Below are 9,482 nucleotides of genomic sequence, written 5' to 3'. Positions count from 1 at the left end.
CTGATTTTAATGAAAAGTTTATTTTGTCAGATATCAGGATAGCTACACCTGCTTTCTTACTGGGGGTATTTGATTGATACATCCTTTTCCACCCCTTCACTCTGAGTTTGTTTTTATGTTTGGCTGAGAGGTGGGTCTCCTGAAGGCAACAGATGGATGGGTCTTGTTTTCTGATCCAGTCCTCAGTTCGTTTTCTTTTAATTGGTGAATTCAGCCCATTTATATTAAGAGAAAGTATAGAGAGATGCATTGTTGTCCCTGCCATTCCTTTTTCCTAAGTTTTTCTTCTTTCCTTTCCTCCTGTGCTTGCTCAGTTAGACTTTGAGTAACGCCTGTTTGGGGCAGGCTCCACACGACCCGGGATGGAGCCTCTCTGTTCCGCTGGAGAGTGAGGGGTGGGAAGGGATGAGAAGGGGAAACAAAGGAGGAGGCAACAATGCTTGATAAGAAATGTACTCATTACCTTGACAATGTAATTGTAACCCCTCTGTACGGTATTTTCACAATAAAAAAAAGAGAGGAAAAAAATTAAAATTCTTGTATCCCTAAAAAAAACCTATGTACATATAACCATATAAGATGATGCCAAGTAAAATGAACCCCAAGATATGGACACAGGAGGTCTTTCTTTGTTGTTGTTGTTTTTAATGTACTATGTGATTTTTTTGTTTCTTTTGTATGTTTTTCCCCCTATGGCATATCCCCTGTTGGCACTGTACCTGATTTCGCTACCCTGCATCTTGTACATACATTTGTCTAATTTGGGGTGGAGAAGGAGAATAACAAAATGCTGAAACAAGGACACAGGATCATTGCAACAAAGATACCCCCAAGACATTATATTGGAAATGAACTTTACAACCTCGGGGAGTGGGGTGGGAGGAGTAAAGAAGTTGGGGAAGGAAAGGGATATTGGGAAAACAACAAAGGAGGGAGTTACAATGCTCGACAAGAAATGTACTCATTGCCTTACTCATGTAACTGTAACCCTTCTGTTTACAATAAAAAAGCATGTTTACAATAAAAAAGAAGAAGAAAAGTGTTATGTAGAAAACATAATATGGTAAAGGCAATGGTGATTGATGTGGAAATATGTGACTATTTTAGTAGCTCGGGAGTAAGAATGAGTCTATGAACAAATTAAATATGAGCATGACTGTAATACCAGTACTCAGAAGCTGAGGCAGGAGGATCGCAAGTTCATTGCCAGCCTGGGATTACATAGAAAGAGACCCTGTGTCATAAAACAAAAACAAACATCTATAATCTCAGCTATTTTGGTACAAATCAGGAGGATCATGATCAAGGCCTGCTTGGGCAAAAATGTTAAGCAAGACCACATCTCAACAAACATTCCAGATGTGGTACTCCATGTCCCTAATACCAGCTATGTGGAGGCTGTAGGTAGGAGGATCAAGGACACCTAAGTATAAACATGAGACTCTATCTGAAAAACAACTAAAGCATAAACAGAACACTGAATGTGTATGATTTAAAGTGTTGCAGTATTGTCTGGCAAGTGTGAAGCCCTGGGTTCAAGCTCCAGTATTTCTCCCCTTCCAAAGTGAAAAAGGTATATACTTGACATACAACTCAGTAATATAATTCCTACATATATTCTCAAGAGAAATGAAAATCTATATCCATACAAAAACTCTTACAGAAATGTTCATAGCAACGTTATTCACAATAGCCAAGCAAGTAGAAGCAACCCAGCTGTCAACTGATGAATACCTAAACAAAATGTAGCATATCCATGAAATGGAGTGCTACTAAATTACAAAAATGAAGGAAACACTCATATAACATGAAAAACCTCAAAAACATAATGCTAAGTAAAACAAACCACAAAGTGTATCTCATTGAGATGCGTATGTAAATCCACACAGACAAAAATTAGATTCATGAGTGGTTACTGCTGTGGTGCGGAACTGTGAGTGTGGCGGGCAATACCTAAAGCATTCCTGGTATCTTTAGTTTAGGAGATGATGAAAGTAGGTTGTGGTGATGGCCTCACAAACAGTGGAATTTGCACACTTGAAAGTGGATGAATGTGGGGGGGAGAGGGTATGTAACATATCTCAATGAAAGGAGTAAATAAGAAAAAGATCATAAATACCTAAGTACTTTACACTGACAGTAAAACACTGAAAAAGAAAGCAGAGAGTGAAAAGTGATCAAACTACACAGTAATGTGAGGAAAAAAGGAGTTGAATCTGAGAGAAGTGATCCAAAGTCTCTGGGAGTGGGGACAGCTGAAGCCAAATATAGGGGCTAGTTAAGAGTATGATGCTTAGGAGAAGTAGGAAGAAATAAGATAGTATAGGGTTTATAGTCTATTTTAATTCATTTGGATTTATTCTATATCTAACAAGAGAGAATCTTAAGCAAGGGAATAACATGGTTTTGTAGAAAATTTTCAAAAGCTCCTCGGGCTATCAGGTGAAAAATGTGTGGAATCAGGTAAAAGAAGCAGAGGTCCAAGCAACAGGTAACAGTAGGTTTTAGATAAGATGGAAAAATGGGAAGCTTCAGGACATATTTCTGAGGCAGAACTATCAGTACACACTGACATAGAGGATAGGTTGTGAGAGAAAAAGAAAAATGAAAAACAGTTCTAGATTTGGGGACAAATGATTTGACAACCATTTGCAGGACTAGGGTTTAAATTCACACTCTCTTATGTTTGAAGCAACTGGTCTACCCCTTAAGTTACTTCTACAGAGTCCTTATGTTAGTTACCTTTGGGAATCTTTTGTGTTACATGAAGACAAAGTATTTCCGATACTTATAACTCAAAAAAGACAGATTCTTCCTTGTTTTACTCATTGCTATTTTAATTTCAGCTCTTACTCTTTGCTTTATTCAAATAATGTAACCCCTAACAATAGTTGTATAACAGACCGGATATTAGCTGAGCTCCCATAGTGCCTCGCGAGTGGCGGACATGATGACAGCCCCTGTGGGGGCTCCACGGTGGTGAGTGGGAGGTTCTGCAAGATCAGGTCCCGGCTGCTGTCTGGTTAGGTGGCACAATGTCGCTTTTCCAGGGCGTGTGGGGTATGCTGAGGGCACTGGGAAGATCTGGAACGGAGCTGTGTACTGGCTGTGGGAGTCGCCTGTGTTCACCTTTCAGTTTTGTGTATTTTCGAAAATGATTTTCATCCACCTTGAGTAGTTATCCAAAAAAAACCCTATGACTTCCTATCTTCGACTTCTAAAAAACAGCTACCAGTATTTAGAGCTCACAACCCAGATGTGAAAAATAAAGAACTAATTAGACAAATTGCAGAAGTATGGAGAGGACTTCCTGAGTCAAAGAAAAAAAATATGAAGATGCTTATAAGGAAGACTGGAAAATATGCAAAGAAGAAGTAAACAGAATTCAAGAACAGCTTACGAGGCTGGGAAGGTGGCTCAGTGGTAGAGCGCTTGCCTTGCATGAATGAGGCCCTGGGTTCAATTCCTCAGCACCACATAAGCAAAAAGAAAAAAGCCGGAAGTGACGCTGTGGCACAAGTGGTAGAGCGCTAGCCTTGAGCTGAAGAGCGGAGGGACAGAGCTCAGGCCCAGAGTTCAGGCCCACGACCGGACCCAAAAACAAAACAAAACAAAAGAATAGCTTACTCCAAGTCAGTTGCTGTCTTTGGGAAAAGAACTCATACAAAGAGTTCGAAAAGGAAAGCATTAATAAAAAAAGAGAGAGTTAACATCTCTTGGAAAACCAAAACAAACTCGTTCAGCATACAACATTTTTATAGCTGAAAAAGTTCCAGAAACCACAGAGTCATCATTTAAGGAAAAATTGAAGACTTTAAATGTAAAATGGAAAAATATGCCAAATGCTTTTCAAAAGCAGGTTTATTATCAACTTTCTAAAGATGATAAAATTCGTTATGAGAATGAAATGAAATCTTGGGAAGAATGGATGATAGAAGTTGGGAGAAGTGATCTTGTATGTCAAAACAAGAAACTACAACCCAAAGCTGCTACTGAGAAACTAAACCTCAAAGATTGAGTTGTGTTCATGACGTTTGGGCACAATAAACCAATTAGGTCTCAATACCTGGCATTGTAACATCAGAATAGATAAAGTTGGTAAACATTTTATATTCAATTCCTTTTTCTTTAGCCCATGGACTTCTGCCAGTTGAACATATTTTGTATTAGTATTTGTAAAACAGATGAAGGTCATGAAAATTTTTGTGTTCATAAGAACCACAGAGGGTCAAAATCTTTCATGCAAATTTAGCAGGGAATCATTTTACCTTTGATAAAGGTAAATTAGACTGTGAAGTTTTTTTTTTATACTGGATGCTGATGGATATTCTTGCCTCCCTATGGAGGCAGGGACTTGTTTTCAAACTTTTCAATACTGTGGAAGCCACAGTGTTCTCTTGATATAATTGTGCGGTTAAAAAAATGCAGCCAGAACTCATATCTGGGTAAATTCTAATTCCTAGGTATAATTAGTACATATTCAGAGTTGATAGCCATACATGCAAGTACTGGTTAGTTTCTGTAACAATCTTTTATAAAAGGGACTGAGAGATTTATAAACCATTTTCTCATTGTCTTTTTCTTATACTAAAGTGAAAACAAATTATGTACTAAATCTATGCATATTTTATATAGCATAGAATAAAAATTCTAATATTTCAAAAAAAGTTGTATAACAGTGATCATCAGTCTTTATCCTAATTTTGTGCTTGATCATTTTTATGTTCTTACTTCTTACCTCCTACTCATCAGTGTGGGCTCTCTAGAGTGTAAGCCATTGGCACCTGCCAAAGAGGTCAACCTAGCATTCTAAAGAGGTACTCAAGGCCACTTTTTCCTGGGAGTAGACTGTGGAAGCTTTCATTCCACTGTGGTTTTCAATTACTTGCACTCTCTCCTTTCCATCAGCATAGCTAATTGTGTTGGCTCTAAGTCTCTGGGAAATAAAGATTTTGTAATTAATGGTGAAAAGCCGGCCAACTTATTTCACGAAACTCACCTAAAATGTTCTACATGAGTAACTTAATAAGGTCACAATAATGTATTTTCCCCTATATGCATTCCAGTTTTATAAATGCTTCAGTGTCTAAATTTTTTAAATTAATGAATATTTCTAAATACAATAGATTTCTTGCTAAGAAATGAAGTAATTCAGATGAATTCAATCTTCCATTTTATTTGTTGTACAGAATTGTGCAGTTTTGCATTAAGCTACTTGAAAGTAGTCACCTTTCTTTTCCGGGACCACTTTGCACTTCATAGATCTGTGATTAGCCCCCCAGTCTCATTTGCCCCGTGTCACCTGGGCTAGAAAGTAGTATTTTCATCCAACCAATCAACAGAGTGGGAAACTTCCACATTCCCCTATTTAACAGAATTATTTGGTCAACCTACATTACCCGGTCCCGTGGCCAGTTATCCATTTCTCTCGGGCCTGACTGCCAATGTTTTGATTTATGTGGAACATTGTAATAGTGTACTGCCAAGACCCCTTTCATCTAGTCATCTTTCTCTCCATGTCATCTTTCCTGCTATTGCCACAGTGACCTTTCCCAAAGCAAATGTTAATTTACTTTTCTGCCTATAACTTTCAATAGCTTTCTCTATTCTGACAGGTAAAATCCCAACTCTAGTATACACTGCCCTTTGTTATTTTCCTTTAGCACTCACTTTTCCAGCATTGACTCCAATCCTTTCTCGATGCTCTGGAGATAATGTGTTACTAGCCCCTAAATATGTCAGGAGTTTTATGCCCCCATTGATATTGTAGATGGAGTTTCTCCACTCAGAATAATGCTTCCTTTTTTCTCCCTTTCCCTGCCTCCAAGCTAACTCATATCTTCTTTCAAAAGAGCAGAAAGATTTTTCTCTGTGAAACCTTGAGCTCCATCACTCCTCCCCCTGCCCTTGGCAGACAGCACATGATTAATGAATTCCAGTGAATGAGTAAATGTACAGATACATGAAATAGAGATGCATCATGGGACCAAGATTGTGCAACACAGAATAAAGGGGTCAAGTTTGAGGGCTTCAGGGCACTGAAGGATGTAAGAAGTGGGTACAGAGAGGATGGATTAGAAATGGGAAGCAAAGGTAAGTGTCAGAGAACAGAAGACTGGATTAAGACCTGTTCTGGTATCCTTGGTTCAGGATGGCATTTTTTCCTCTTGTCCTCCCCCCTCCTCCTACACTTCCCACACCCCTCCCTATCTTGTACTTAGTGAATGCTTTTACAAAACATAAATGTGGAAACTACTGAATGGATGCTGCTGATAGAGGGAAAACATGGAAAGGAAAGATGAAAGAACATAATGTCATGTTGAGATACATTTCCGCTTTTCTTGTTGTTATAAACAGTTATGTTTTCACATAGCTCCAAAGAAATGCATACTATAAGCAACCCCACAGTTATTTATTGTTCTACTATCTCTTCTTTCTGCTAGTATAATTTAAAAATATTTTTCACTCCAGGACTTTAACAATATAGCCAGTAGCTCTTGAGAGCCTATAATTTCCACTTCAACTTTTTTTATTTTAATAATTTTATTGCAAACTACTAATAATGGATACGTTAAGCTAAAATAAGATATTTTCTGATGCAGACTTTAGGCATTTTATTATTTTATCATTCATATTTAAACCTTTTGCTTGCCATACATTGATTTTTTGTATACATTGAGAAAGATTCTCTATGGTTAACCTACTGAATATAACCTATTGACACCTAGATCTACTCAAGTTAACCTCTCAAAGTTTGGCATATTTCAGACCTGGATTTCATTTAATGTGGACTCTCAACTCATGACTATAGCATACCTAAATATTTAACTATTTTTAATTTCATCTATTAGTATTTTTTAATTTTTTAAATTTTTTTATTGTGAGAATATCGTACAGAGGAGTTACAATTACATGGGCAAGATGAGTACATTTCTTTTTTTTTCTTTTTTATTATCTTTTATTTATTGTGAAAATACTGTACAGAGGGGTTATAATTACGAGTACATTTCTTTTTTATTTTATTTTATTTTATTTTATTTGTGAACATACTGTACAGAGGGGTTACAATTGCATGGGCAGGATAATGCGTACATTTCTTACCAAGCATTGCAGCCTCCTCCTTTGTTTACCCTTCCCATCCCTTCCCAGCTTCCCCCCTCCCCCCATCCCAATCCTTCTCCTTCCCCCCTCCCCCCCCCCCTTCCCATCCCCCCCCCCCGCACCGACGTTGTAAAGCTCGTTTTGGACATGACAACTTGTACTTCTCATTGTTGCATCAGATCCACCTGTATCCTTAAACAACTGGTTTTTACGAGTACATTTCTTATCAAGCATTGTTGCCTCCTCGTAGTTTCCCCTTCCCATCCTTTCCCATCTCCCCCCTTCCCTCCACCCAATCCCCCCCCCACCAAAGTTGTAAAGTTCGTTTTTCGACATAAAGAATTTGTGGAGGGGAAGGGCAAAAACAAATCATTTAAATAGGGATACAGGTGGATCCATTGCAACAATGAGATGTACAAGTCGTTACGTCGAAAAACGAACTCCACTTCAACTTTTAACTCACATTCAATGCAGTGACACAAAGCTGTAGCTGCAGCCCCCAGGTATCCCATGATAGGAAAAAGAGCAGATGGCTTTGAATGTTAAAGTAGCAGTGCTCATGCATGTTATCTGCTTCAATCCTGTGTATCCCAAATGAAGATACTATGGCCCACAGAACTCAGGTTAACAGTAGCTTGTGCGTAGAGAGGCAAATACAATTTATAGCAGTAAGGAGCATAGATAAGAGCTGTGTGCTAGGGTGACTATTGGAAATAACTGATTTGAGCAATAGCTAGACTTTGGAATCATAAGGTAGCAAACTTACTTGAACATGACTTTGGGTTTTGACTATTTCCATGATCCAATTGTCTTTCTTATTGACAGCCAATGCCTTTCAGCTGCTTTAAAAAACCTAAGAATCTTAACATTCCCCAAACCTCACCACCTTATGCTGGCCTGTGGCCCAACCCACAGCCTTGCTCAAAGGTGCCCTGCTGAGTGGATCAATTTTTTTAAGTTGGCCTAGGCTTGATTCCAGGCTAATATAACAGCTGCATTTCTTTTTTTTCTTTTTTGTTGTGCCAGTCCTGGGGCTTGAGCTCAGGGCCTAGGCACTGTCTCTGAGCTTTTATGCTCAAGGCTAGTGCTCTACCACTTGAGACACAGCTCTACTTCTAGCTTTTTGGGGATAAGAGTCCCACAGACTTTCCTGCCCAGGCTAGCTTTAGACTGTGATCCATCCTCACATCTCAGCCTCCTGAGTAGTTAGGATTACATGCATGAGCCACCAGCACTGGGCTATATTTCTATTTGACTGTAGGTTGGCTTGTTTGTTTAATTTCCTAGTTGATTTTTTTTGGAGTCAGAATAAAATTCTATTTTTTGTAAATACAGCTTGGTATGCCACAGTCTGCCCACTGGTAATCTCAGAGTATTCCTCCTTCCCCGAGGCCATCACTTGCCCCCCGCCCCCCACAGTCCCTGCATGTAGATCCTGGTCTCTAGCTGCATAGTGCTTTACACAGGACTCTATTGGGTATGTTAAGCCTTGCTTTGCCTGGCCCTTAGGGCTTACCTGCTCACCTGCTAGTGATCCTTGAAAGGCAACTGCTGTTAAGAGCCTTAGCTGCTAATCTCCCTGTACTTTTACAGTGCACTTGGCTGGCTCCTAACAACATTCGCTTGTTTGGGCCAGGGTGTGTCACTGATTTAAGAAGTGCTGAAATCCTGGGCAGGTATTTGCAAAGTCCCCAAATATCCAAGTGATGAAGTAGTCTATTCATAAGAGCAAACCTGTATAGACAGAGACCTGGGAATGTCATGAATTTAACCTATAAACAGGAGGGTTCCACAAGTCAACTAGGCCAGTTAGCAATCAGCTCTGGAGTTGAATTGCTGCTGAACGTTCTATTGAGAGGATATAGACCATCTATAATTTCCATCATGATCTTGATTTTTATTGTTGCTTTGTTCACCCTAAAATAGATATTGGTGACTGTGTTGAAAATAGAAAATGGTGACTGTGTTGTATTGGAAGAAGAAAAAGCTAGCAAAGAGGCTATAAGTGGATAAGAAGAGCAAAACAAAAACCAGTATGCACAGGAAAAATGATATCTGGGTTCCCCATAGCTCTTTTTATTAACTACTTCTGTGACCCTAAGCAAGGAATGTGCCTTTTCAGGGCTTCTGCTTTCTCATTTCAAGTCTCTTTTGGAGCAGAGCTTGTCAATTAGGGAAAATTAAAATAGAACTAAATATTAACTGATGTTAGAAGATTATTGCTAACTTTGTTGTGATTATATTGTCTTTTCAAAAAAAACAATCTGGGAGAGATATATACTCAGCTCTTTTATGAGTGAAAAGACACAACATCTGAGATTTGTTTTAAAATATTCTTTGTCTCCATGCCTCTTCCATTTTTATAATTAAAGAGAATGCCG

The 9,482-nt window shown here is 38.7% G+C and overlaps 1 pseudogene; it reads left to right on the top strand.

Annotated features, from left to right (window-relative positions):
* The first annotated feature begins 3,035 nt into the window (after positions 1–3,035).
* On the top strand, positions 3,036–4,018 carry LOC105992785 (annotated as a pseudogene).
* The last annotated feature ends 5,464 nt before the right edge of the window (positions 4,019–9,482 follow it).

The sequence above is a fragment of the Dipodomys ordii genome, unplaced genomic scaffold (genome assembly GCF_000151885.1).
Source record: "Dipodomys ordii isolate 6190 unplaced genomic scaffold, Dord_2.0 Scaffold88, whole genome shotgun sequence".
Classification (NCBI taxonomy): domain Eukaryota; kingdom Metazoa; phylum Chordata; class Mammalia; order Rodentia; family Heteromyidae; genus Dipodomys; species Dipodomys ordii.
The sequence above is the reverse complement of the archived record's forward strand: the minus strand, read 5'-3'. Positions and strand labels throughout refer to the sequence as shown.